The sequence below is a fragment of the Peromyscus eremicus genome, chromosome X (assembly GCF_949786415.1).
Source record: "Peromyscus eremicus chromosome X, PerEre_H2_v1, whole genome shotgun sequence".
Lineage (NCBI taxonomy): Eukaryota > Metazoa > Chordata > Mammalia > Rodentia > Cricetidae > Peromyscus > Peromyscus eremicus.
This window is the reverse complement of record NC_081439.1, coordinates 94,567,950-94,581,144: the sequence shown is the minus strand read 5'-3', so window position 1 is coordinate 94,581,144 and position 13,195 is coordinate 94,567,950.

The following is a 13,195-nucleotide window of genomic DNA, read 5'->3' as shown; positions in this document are numbered from 1 at the left end:
AGGCATGATGACCCCAGCTATCGTCTTGAAATAGGGGAGAATGACAATTAAATAAACAAAAAGAATTCTCATCTTTGTCCACATACTTAGTTGTATTTTAGATGTATTAATTTTATTTTATGTATGTGGGTGCTCATGGGGGTCAGAAGAGGTAGTTGAAGCCCCTAGAACTGGATTTACTGACCATTATCCACCATGTAGGTACCTGGAATCAAACTAGGGTCTTCTGTAAGAGCAGTCAGTACTTTTAACTGCTGAGCCAGCTCTCCAGGCCCACATACTTAGCATGTGCGAAAGTTGTTTACTAAATGAAGAGTACCTTTAAAAATGCTGTAGAATTTCATTTTTCTATGGTTCAATACAGAGTACAGAGGAGATGTACATACTTTAGTCTGGAAGGCCAAATCTTAGCAGCGTTAGGATCAGCTACATTTGCAAGGAGAACAAAAATTTCCTGTTTCCTTTCCCTTTTCAATCTATCTTCAGGGTCCTGACAGGAGATTTAGTTTTAAATAGAAAGCAAATGCATGCATAACTTATCATGGATAAGCTGTGGTTTTACCAATTATTGACCCATCCTTATCTGGGCTCCAGTGTCTCCTGAAGGATGATCTGACAGGTTGTCAAAAGTATGTAAAATGTCTTTCTGGGAGAAGAGTTCCTCCTCTGGCTGACACTAGGCTGTAGCCTTTTCCTTTTCCCAACATGAAATTTCTGGGGAAATTCCAGTCCCATGGAGACAATTGTTTTGATAGTCTGATATCCAAAGGGAGGGTACTAGTGTCTTATTAGAATATCATTATTACTACTGAATAATTGACACCAGCCCAAAATCATACAGAAGGCTCTATTTACTACCTCAGCTAAAGGTCATTAGTAATCTAGTCATGATGAAGTTTGGTGAACTATAATTGATCTGTTTTATTTATTTTATTAAAATTTTCTATTCATTTTACATAACAACCACAAATCCCACTCTCCTCCCTCCTCCTGCCCCCCATCCTTTCCCCCCAACCCACCTCCATTCCCACCTCCTCCAAGGCAAGGTCTCCCATGGGGAGTCAGCACAGTCTGGTACATTCAGTTGAGGCAGGTCCAAGCCCCTCCTCCCTTCACCAAGGCTGCTCAAGGTGTCCCACCATAGGCACTGGGCTCCAAAAAGCTGGCTCATGCACCAGGGATGGATCCTGATCCTATTGCCTGGGGGGCCCCTAAACAGTTCAAGCTAAACAACTGTCTCACCTATCCAGAGGGCCTACCTAGTCAAGTAACAGCTATTGGTCCGCAGTTCATGCATTTCCACTAGTTTGGCTGGCCATCTCTGTACATTTTCCCATCATGATCACGATGTCCCTTGCTCATAGAATCCCTCCACTCTTTCCTCCTCCTGGAGCTCGGCCTGGTGCTTCCTAGGATCCTCCCTAGATAGTCTCCCTAGAGCTGTGGGTTGCAGTCCATAATTGATCTTAATGATACTGCTTGGACAAAGGCTTAGGGACAAAACAAGGTCCTACTCTTTAAAACCTCAATACAGGAGATGAGACTGAACTGGTTAGTAAGGCCCAGAGAGTGGAAAGCATTGATTGCCTCGCTGAAGGTTTTGTATTATGTTCCTTGTTAAAATTGTGGGTGGTTTTTTTTTTTTTTGAGAATTGCATACATAGGTATCGAATTTACAAATTTATACCTCTCTTTCTCCCCTATAAACTCTTCCCATGCCCCAATCATTCCCTCTCAAATTCAAAGCCTTTTCTTCTTTAATCATCATTGTTATGTACATATACATGTACATAGTATATTTTATGAGAGACAATAGCAGCATAGAGCTTAAAGGCGCAAAGTCCTGAGAAGCAATCTGACTTTCCATCTCATTGTCATCACTTGCTAACTAATGAGACTCTAAGATACTCATGTAGCATGTTTGTGCTTCAAGTTACTTTATCAGTCAAATGTGATTACATCAGCATGTATTCCACAATGCTGTGCTGTGGGTTAAGAGAGTTGCTGATGTGCAGTTCTTAGAGAAGCACATCCAAAGCGGATTTATCATAAATCATTCAATAAAGCAGTGGGAAGTCTTTGGAGGGAGTTTTTACATATCTGAGCTTTTTAAAGATGGAATCAACTACAATAGGGAGAATGGTCTGAACTTGATTAATTGGAAAGTGTATCTGGAGGTTCTAGTAGGTAAACAGTCAAGAGACTCTGAAGGCTAGCACTATGAGCATTGCAGGGAGTATGTGATGATACAGATGGATCACAAAAGTACTTAAGAGAATCTTTAGCATATGATACATGCTGATGAAATTGTGTTGGGGGGTAAGTAAGTGGGAGGAATATAGACCAACTTGTAGAATTGTGGCTTACTGTATCATAGATTAGACAAAGGAAATGAAGGTGAATTGCTCTCATGTTTTGAATATTCACGATCTTCAGGTGGCTCATTTTCATTGAAGCAGAGAAAGCTGAATGACCTCATCCATATGTATTTTTTTTAAAACGTATTAATGATCTATGTATTTTAAGAATACCTCCACAAGAAGAACTTAGCCCTGCTGCAGGAAATATGTGCTTTTACCTTCCTATCTTCCTTGGATAAGTCTAGTATTTATACAAGTTAAAGGCTCTTATGGAGACAAATACTTTAGGGACTGATATTGTGGAAGTATCAATATATTATAAAAGTTCTTTGGTAACTTTGCCTTACATTGGAAGTCTGATGACTTGCCAAAGAATCTTTGGGGAAAAACATGTATAGTCATTGTAGTCTGAATACAGAACACATGTACACCAGTTGCTAAAAAGTAGCTGAAGAACTAGCCAAGTGATATAATATTTAGAGCCTTAAGTACAAAACCAAGAATTCTCATCCTTATTTGTAAATTCTAAAATAAGAAGAGAACTATGGATAATTCTTAGCTTGGAAGTTACATAACTAGATTCACATTTTCAAACCAACTATATACACTTTTCTTACAATATGAAAAGAGATGGCATGACACACAGAACAGATTTGGACTGACATTAAGGGGCTATTAAGCTTCCACGTCCAGCATCACCCAGAAATAATGAAAGAAACTATTGTAATATTCCAGGTAATGTTAACAAATGTGAGCATATATGAGGACTTTTACATTAGAAGGTGGAAATATATCTCCTATATAATAATAGAAGAGGCTGGGAGAACAATAAAGGAAGGCTCTTATTACAAATTGGAAAGATGGAGGAATCTTGATAATTTCAAGTTTTGGTGTGGGTAGTGTATGTGTTCATATAGATTTATGGGCATGTGTGTTTTGCATATGTATGTGTTGGCGAGAGGTTGATGGCAGATGTCTTCCACAATTGCTTTCCACCTTATCTTTTGAGACATGATCTTTCACTGAACCCAGAGCTCACCAGTTAGGCAAAAATGGCTGGACAATGGGCTTCATGGATCTGCCTGTCTCTGCTCCCCATCTCATGTACTAAGGTTATAGACACACATGACCATGTCCAGCTCTCGCATGGGTGCCAGAGATCCAGACTCAGGTTCGCATGCTTTCACAGCAAGCACTTTACTGAGCCATTGCCTCCACCTTCAATTTGCTCTTAATGTGAAATCAAGGGCATGTGCTCAGCGTGTGGGGGATGAAGGGGAAAGGATTGAAGAGAGTAGAAAAGCTTTGTACTTACAAAGAATTAAATAAATTTGGACAGAGACATATAGTAAGGCTTTTGATTACTACTGTGGGCTAATTTAACCTTGAGTGTTATAAATTTACCATAGAACTCATCTATAGTGAGACTTCTTTCATCAACAATTACCTGCTCTGGTGCAGGCACAGAGAAAATATGAGAGTTAGATTTATTTTTATTGAAAATAGATTTTTCTCTCATAAAATACAGCCTGACCACAATCTACCGACCCTCCATTCCTCCCAGCTCCCCAAAACTCCCCTGTCCCGTCCCCCAGATCCACTGCCCCTCTGTTTCCTCTGTAGAAAAGAACAGGCCTCCATATGTTTTAAAGTTATGATCAAACAGACAGGGGGCACCCGAGTTTGGGGGAATGTAAGGTGGTCTAAATGGAATAAAGATAGAAATAATGCAAAATCTGGCCCATGGACTGGGAAAAGAAATATAGGTCTGTGAACTGAAAATTTTCCCAAGCTGAAAAATAATCACTGGTAGTACTTAAAAACACAAGCTGGGGTTAAAATAGATTGGTAGAAGGTAAGTATGTGTTTGTAATTTTGTATATTTGCCTCACTGTCTTCATATAGTAAGTTTCAATCAAATGAGGAGTGCTAAGGAGACCCCGAATAGTGAGTATCCCACTTTCTCTCAAGGTGTGAAGTGGTTTGGGGGGATAGGAGGTACCAGTCATTCTAAACACCTCATTGGATACTCAATCAAAGAAAGATGTGGCCATATCCTCTGGGGATGTCATTCAACTACCTGTGTTGTGAACAATGTCTACCCCCTCCTCCTAAAGTTCCAATGAGAAACCAAAGCGTGAGTTCACCAACGTTTGTTCTGGGGAACCAGTGAGTTTATCTAGCTTACCTACAGATCATGGGTGAGGGTTTATTGACAGGAATACTGGTAACCCCAAAACAGCCACACTGGAAAGTCTTCACACAGCACAGATGGATCATTTCCCTATAGATACATAGATAGAACCCCAATCATGTAGTCTTCCATAGACTATAAACTCTAGATTCTTCCCAATACCACTTGAATTAGAACAATATCACATAAAAGTGACTGGGACATACATACATTAGATACTCAGGCAAGGGTCCAAGGACCCTCCAATGATTCTCCTTCTAAAATGGAACATGGACAGCCACAGACCCAATTGTGATGGACTTTTGCAACTAGGCACAGATGATCGGAAGAAGTTTGGCTCAGCCTTACAGTAATTCCTTTTATCCCCGAAGGTCTGTTTGGCTTTAGTTATTTAGCAGTGATTAAACTGTAGTTACCGAACAAGCTATTTATCTTTATCTAGAAAATTTGCAGGAAGAATAATGCATACTGTTGATAGAAGGAACATTGTCTCACCAAGAGGAAATGGATTCCAGGACATTGTTGTAATACACAAAGGATATTGGATAAGCTGGAATCACTGGGCTCTGTGGATGCCAAACAGGCATAAAGCTATGTGAGTGCTACACATAATAGCCGCACTGCCAGCAAGCCAGAGAAGCTCCTTCAGTAGACACTGCCTTTAGTTTAACAACTTCAAGAACTTGTAAAGCCTCTTGAAAACCTCAAAGAGAAACACTGGAGCATTGGAGTGTTGTCATGATGTATTTTATCACTTCCGAATGTTGTGGCTATAATGCTTGAAAGTAGGTTGATGGTTCCATTTAGTTTATCCATGGAATGAGTATGTATGAGACCTTCAACCAAGGCTAATTATATGAGGCTCTTCAAAGGAATGCTACGCAAGGTTTCAGACACTAAGATTTTATAGAAAGTGAATGGTGGTACTGTATAATGTGTTTCTTGGACATTTGAGGATAAATTGATTCATACTACGAAACATCTTTATACACCTTGCAAAGTTGCCATCTAATTTGAATTTTAAGTCACAGGTTCTGCTGAAATAAGAAATCTTGCTTTGATTTCATGACTACCCAGGGCTAGTGAGTCCAGAGCTGCATGAAGAGTTCTCAACCTCATTGCCATAGGTCAACAGTGGCCCTCGGCCTCATGGAGCTAGTTGTTCTCTCACGCTTGAGGTGTTTCACTCATCTGCTTGATCAAAGGAAGCTCTGTACCAAGACCATACTCTGCTATGTAGGATGGAAAAAAGATGAGAAGGGCAGGAAAGATTGATTCTCTTTAATGGCTAGATTCAAAGATAAGAGACAACCCTGCCATTTGCATCTCCTAGTCAAGAACTTTAATAACATGCTTCGTGGAGCTGAAAGGACATTCTGAAACATCATCTTCAAATATGGGTCTTCTTTTTGCCTGGCTATGTGCCGGCTAAAACTTGATTTCCACAATATCTGAAGCTGATGGCTGATGATCTCAGCCATATCACCTCCAAAGATGATTGTATCAATTCACCCTTTTACTGGTAATAATTGAAAAACATCCTTTATAATAATTATTTATTTTCCTCTGCTCCATCGATAGAACCAAGGGCAGGAAATACTGTGCCTTGTCTGCTTTCAGCATTGAGTATAAAATGGAAGCTCAAGAAATGCCTGAGAAAGGATGATTTGGATAGAAGCCCATGACCATGTCAGCACTAATATAGTAAGCAAAGGTGGACTTAGGCACAGATTATACAAACAGAAACTCTGGTGTTTGTTTTGATGAGAAAACTCTGTCACTTAGGAAAGTGTCAGGCCTAGGCTCAACACAGCTGTCAAAAACAATACATACAAGTAGACCTATTTCTTAGGATTAAGATGTGCATTTAGAACCCTTAAATTTGGGGAGGAGGGATGCAATGCACCAGGACTTTTAAATCATGGGATTCATTGCAATGAAGGTGTTCAGTCTACTGAAAAATGAGAAAGCTCTGGCTACAAATGAATAAAAGTAACTTTAAAAGAGAAAACTTGTGGTTGAAATATGACTTTAATCTGCAAATTAAATGTGGAAACAATTCTTCTGAAGTCAAAGTACTAATAAAAACTATATTGAAAAGAAATATTGTACTGGGCATGCAGGTCTATTTCTGTAACCTCAGCCCTCGGCCACCCTAGGCAGGCGGATCATGAATCTGAAGCCAGGCTGGAGTATGTAGCAAATTGGAGGCTGCTGTGGGCTGTATAGCAAGTTTGAGGACTTAATGCCTGACTTTAAAAGTAAAACCTTGTAAAACCAAAATTTGAACAATAAAAGAAAGGCATCTTAAATTTTTGAAAAATAAGGGCAACAAATTATCCAAACATATATCAGCTTCCGAAAGAGAACATGAGATTTGAAAGTAAGATCTATCCAATAACACAGGCCAGTGTCTTTCCATGATGTCAGAATTTATTGAATGCCAGTAGATTCACAAGCTACATTGATTCCACCAACTTTGCTTATCAGAATACTCTTGGTTTCACTTGGATTCATAACAACAGAAATTGCAAACTTTCCATTCCATTTCAATTTGTTAGTATACATAACATTCAAACCATTTATATATATATATATATATATATATATATATATATATATATATATATATATATATATATGTGTGTGTGTGTGTGTGTGTGTGTGTGTGTGTGTGTGTGTGTGTGTGTGTGTGTAAGCTTTAAAATATTTAAAGAAACTATAGGAGTCAGAAGCAAATTAGAGTATCATTGTTAAGAGTCAATGCAGGTAGCCAACTACTGGGTTAACGAGCAGATCACAAAGGTTAGATGCGGGTCCAGATAGTATGGAAGTGGGCAGCAGGCAGGAATAGGATTAGCTGAATCTGAGGATAGTTGAGAATTTGTCTCTTGACAATCTCCCAACCAGAATGTCTCAAGTACATTGAGTGACCTATGGAAAATGGATGGGTTGGTGTGCTATACTTCAGTCTACAGTGCTTTTTATTGACTGGGCCTGTGTGTCTGCACTGGGAGTTTCCATATATTTGATATGTCTAGTATCTGGGGGTTATCTTCCTACTGTACCTCATCATGTTATGTATCTTGATAAATCTGCTAAGCGAAGGTGGGTCTGGTTATTCATAGCATCCAATTTCTGCAAACAAGGTGCCAAGTCATTCCATGTTGACATTGATTCCCTAAACGGAATATCTCAAGTCAAGACACTGAAAATGGAGTGACTCAGGACAAGTGTCTGATTTATATATTCCATAGAAAATGAGAGAAAGAGGGAGAAAAGTGGGAAAGAAAGTCAGAAAGGAGATGGCAAGAAGAATCAGCCTGAAGATTACAGTGCAGAAGGAAGAAGCCAATGGCAAGGAGCTGAAGTGGTGTGACTCTCCATGTTTTGCCTTCTGGTCTAAAGCAAAGCAAACACAATCCTGCCTAGAAGAATGCACTTACTCTAACTCTTTGGGACTGTGTTCTGCTATATATATATATTTTTTTTATCCCTGATCATTTTCAAGACACCAAAACAGAAAAGAATAAGGTGGGAAAGGCTAGTAGCAAACAGGCACTCTTCATTCTTGTTTGTATCTAGTTTTCCTGCCTGGCCCACAGTCAGGACAAATCTCTCTCACCTGCCAGTCCCACAGCTGCTCAGCCCCAACCAAGTAAACACAGAGACTTATATTGGTCACAAACTGTATGGCCGTGGCAGGGTTCTTGCTAACTGCTATGGAAATAGCTTAAATTAATCCATTTCCATAAATCTATACCTTGCCACGTGGCTCGTGGCTTACCGGCATCTTCACATGCTGCTTGTCATGGTGATGGCTGGCAGTGTCTCTCACTCAGCCTTCCTGTTCTTTCTTTTCTCCTCTCTGTTAGTCCCGCCTATACTTCCTGCCTAGCCACTGGCCAATAAGTGATTTATTTATTGACCAATCAGAGCAACACATTTGCCATACAGAACATCCCACAGCACTTGTTCTTCATTTTTAATTCAGAATTTATTTCTGGGTGCTGCACTGGTTCAGACCTTCAATTATATTTCAGCCAGCAAAGATTTTTAAAACATTTGTGTAAAAATATAGTTAAAATGGTTTCTCATGGCTTTCTACAGAAAACATACATAGAAGAAAACAAATGAAAATTCAGACTGCATCCAGAAAATAGAGTTATTCAATATTGTGGAGAAATGGTAGGTTTATTTATTTATTACTTTGTTATTTGTCTTTCTATGTCTGTGTGAATATATACCTTGGTGATTCCAAGTTATTGTTAGAGTCTGTTGAAGGAACACTTAGCTTTGAAAATTGGTGCTGAGAGCCAAACTCCAATCTTTATGACTGTACAGCGAGCATTCTTAAGTGCTGAGCCATCCCTTTAGTCCTGTTTGTTTGTATGGCTATCTATCTATCTATCTATCTATCTATCTATCTATCTATCATCTATCTATCTATCTATCTATCTATCTATCTATCTATCCATCTATCATCTGTCTATCTGTATTTTATGTGTGTGTGTATAGGTGTTGTGTGTCGCCACATATACCATGACACTCCTATAGGGGTCAGAGGACAACTTGTGGTAATCGTTTCTCTTGTTCCTCTATATGGGTTCTGGGAATTGAACTCTGGTTATCAGTTTTGGGAGTGAGCACCTTTACTCATGAGCTATCATATTGGCCCCAGGTTTTCAAAATTAATACTCTTTATTGAAAATGCAATAAGTTGGAACACAGGTTAACAAAATAATTTGCACAAATGGGAAACAGTTGTTAATCGTTGTTGAAACTAAACTTTGGTAGTTTCTGTGTGTGTCTGCATGTCTATATATGCTAATACATGTATGTACATGAGTTTGCATGATATATGAATATGTATGATGTGTGTGTGCGTTCATGTTTGTGAGTGTGGATGCATATTTGCCATAGCACACATGTGGAGGTCAGAGGACAACCTTGGGTTTCAGCCTGTGCCTTCTACTTTGTTTTAGATCAGGGTCACTCTTTCGTCATTTTCCACTATAGACACCAGGCTAGCTAGCCCAGGAGCATCCAAGGATTCTCTTGTCTTTATTACTTATCTTTTTTTTTTAAGATTTATTTATTTATTATGTATACAGTGTTCTGTCTGCACATATCCATGCAGGCCAGAAGAGGGCACCAGATCTCATTACAGATGGTTGTGAGCCACCATGTGGTTGCTGGGAATTGAACTCATGACCTCTGGAAGAACAGCCAGTGCTCTTAACCGCTGAGCCATTTCTCCAGCCCCTATTACCTTTCAATAACAGCACTGGGAGTAGAGAACTGCAAAATCAACTTTTACATGGGTTCTGGGGATTTGAAATTCAAGTCCTCACACTTATATGGCAAGCAGTTACACACTGGGCCAGCCATCCAACTCAAACTTCAGAAGATTCTAATTTCCTCAGACAAATGCTCATACTTCTCATGATACCCTTTGATAAATAATCCTAAATTACCTTGACATGTATCTCTCAAATAACACTATCCTGTTACTAAATGTTCCGGCAACAATCTAAGGAAGGGCAGGATGGGAGCAAGCCTTTACATGGGATGTTTTGTGTCCATATTTCAAAGAGAATAAATGAGAGATCTCGTCGTATATGTAAATCCTGTAATGCATAGAAAACTTGTCAAAGAAGACATTGTGTTGTTTGAAAATCTACAAATTTGAGTGACCTTGCCCTGATATTTGGTCATGATAGGAAGATGGGTTGGACTCATTATTAGTGACTGAATGGGACTGTCATAGTATGACACTGTATGTTTGTCTTCAAAATTTTATTAGTGTGTATTGCATGTAATTGTGGGTTTCACTGTGCTGTTTCCATACATGCATATAATGTACTTTGATCGTACTTACTCCACATTTACCCTGTCGTGTCCTCCTTTCTCTCCCTCTTATCCCCATCTACTTACCAATAGTACCTTTCCTCTTTCATGTCAGTTTCTTTCTGTTCTAGATTTCACACATGAGAGAAATCTTCCCTTTCTGACGTATGTGGCCATTTTGATGGAAAGGATCTTTGTTTCAAAGACTGAACTTCCTGGACACAAGTCTTGCTCTCTCGTAAGTGGTAAGTCTCACCTCCTCCCCACAGATGCAATTGTCTTATGTCCAGGGAAAGGAGACAAACTTAAAGACTAAGTTGATCAACAATGGCCAACAATTTCATCAATCCTGCCTCTGCAGTAAAGCCTTCATAAGGCCCCAAGATTTGGGTTCAGGGTATTCTGGGTAGCTGAATACACAGAGGTGCCTGGAGAAGGCATGGAAGCTTTGTGACCTGTCTCACATACCATTTCAATCACTGAATTATTCATCTGCATATTCTGTAATATTATTTATAATGAATGGAGACATTTAGGCAATGTTTCCAGAGTTTTGTGAGCTATCATAGGAAATGAATGTAACTCAAGAAGGAGGTTATCAGAGCACTGATTTGTAGCTAAGTTGTATCAGCCCTCAACCTGCCATGTTTTTTCAAATAAATTAGACACCCAGATGCTGTCTGTTAGGGAATTGGTTGGTTACTGGTAGAGAGAAATGCTTACATATTTGGATGACCAGGGATGAAATAGTTTGTATGGTACCAATTGTGTGAAAAAGAGGGAAAACCCTTTGTTTGTGTTTCCTGTTCTTTTTTCTTAACTTTTATCGATTCTTCGTGGATTTTCCATCAAGCATCCTGATCTCACTTATCTCCCCGTCCCCTCTTTTCTATTCTTTTTTTTTTTTTCCGGTTTTTCGAGGCAGGGTTTCTCTGTGTAGTTTTGCGCCTTTCCTGGAACTCACTTGGTAGCCCAGGCTGGCCTCGAACTCACAGAGATCTGCCTGGCTCTGCCTCCCGAGTGCTGGGATTAAAGGCGTGCGCCACCACCGCCCGGCCCTCTTTTCTATTCTTAACAGCTATGTGCACTTGTTGTCTTCAAATTTTGCCCCATCATTGTGTTTTGAACTCTAATTTGTTGTGATTCAGACATTCTACTGTTTGAGGTCAATTACAGACAGCACTGTTCACCTTTTTACTGCTAAATCTAATAGACTTTTGTTTGTTTGTTTTGTTTTTTGTTTTTTCGAGACATGGTTTCTCTGTGTAGCTTTGTGCCTTTCCTGGATCTTTCTCTGTAGGCCAGGCTGGCCTCCAACTCATAGAGATCCGCCTGGCTCTGCCTCCCGAATGCTGGGATTAAAAATGTGCGCTGCTGCCACCGCCCGGCAACTATAAATCGGGCTTTTTTTTAACATTTTTTTTTTTGAGACAGGGTTTCTCTGTGTAGCTTTGAGCCTGTCCTGGATCATGCCCAGTAGACCAGGCTGGCCTTGAACTCACAGAGATCCGCCTGGCTCTGCCTCCTGAGCCCTGGGATTAAAGGCATGTGCCACCACATGTCCTAGACTATTCTTAAGCTTCATCTTACTTCATCTAGCAGGAGCTTCTGACACTGCCTGTCATTGTCCTGGTCCTGGAAGAAGTTTCTCCACTTGGGAGAAAGTGGGACACCACCAACTAACGTTCTGGCCTCTGCTTTGTCTCCTTTGTGTCTTCGTCCTCATATAGTGACTTTTCTATATTTGAAGGTTCCAGTCCATAATTCTCCTCTACTACATGTCAATTCTATCTCATCTTCTTAGTAACTTCCATTGTGCCTAAGTACTTTGAGTGTTTCATGGCTCTCAAACTTGTACTTACAGCAATGACCTTCCGGTACTCTGTAAAGTCAAGTATCCACCTATTTCTACCATTATTATTCAGGCAGATGAAATGTAATGATTGCAAACTGAACTCTTAATTACCACCCTCAGGTCCCAGAAATAATTATCAGTTGCCTATCCTGAAATAGAGGCATTTTACTTTGGTCACCCACACCCAATACACCAGTAAATTATCCCTGTGTCGTCACCGCTGTCAACCTGTTCCAATTCACTAAGTGCTTTACTCTGAATCATTGTTCTACCATTTCCTTTCATGTGATAGTTTTCTAAATTACAATTTATGAGGCTGGGGGAGGTGATTCTACCATTGATATGCCTGCTGTACAGGCATGAAGACCTGTGTTCAGATCCCAGCACCTATGTAAAATGTCCAGCAGATGGCCATGGGTCTTCTGTAATCCCAGTGCTGGGAAAGCAGATGCGGAGGATTCCTGGGTTTTGCTGGCCAACCAGACTAGACAAATTGGCAAGATCCAGATCCAGTGGGAGACCATGTCTGAAAAAGTACAATGCAGAGTGACTGAGGAAGATAACTGATGTCAACCTCTGGCTTCCACAATACGTGTGCACATATGCATGCATACACTAACACATAAATAATTAAAGCAAAATATAATTTATATCACATCAATATGCTCACAGCTGTCCAGCTGCTTCCAGTTTCACTACAAATAAATGATATATTCACTACTGCGACATCCCCTTGCATGCCTAAGTATATGAAATTATCTTCCAACCTTTTCTAATCTCAAGCCTGGTATGATGGCAAACCTCTGTAATTCCAGCATTTGGAAGATGGAAATGAGAGTTGCAGGAGTTCAAGGCTAGCTTCCACTATATAGCAAGTTTAAGGCCAGGACCAGGTACATGAAACCTTATTTCCAAAAGCAAAACATTAACTACACA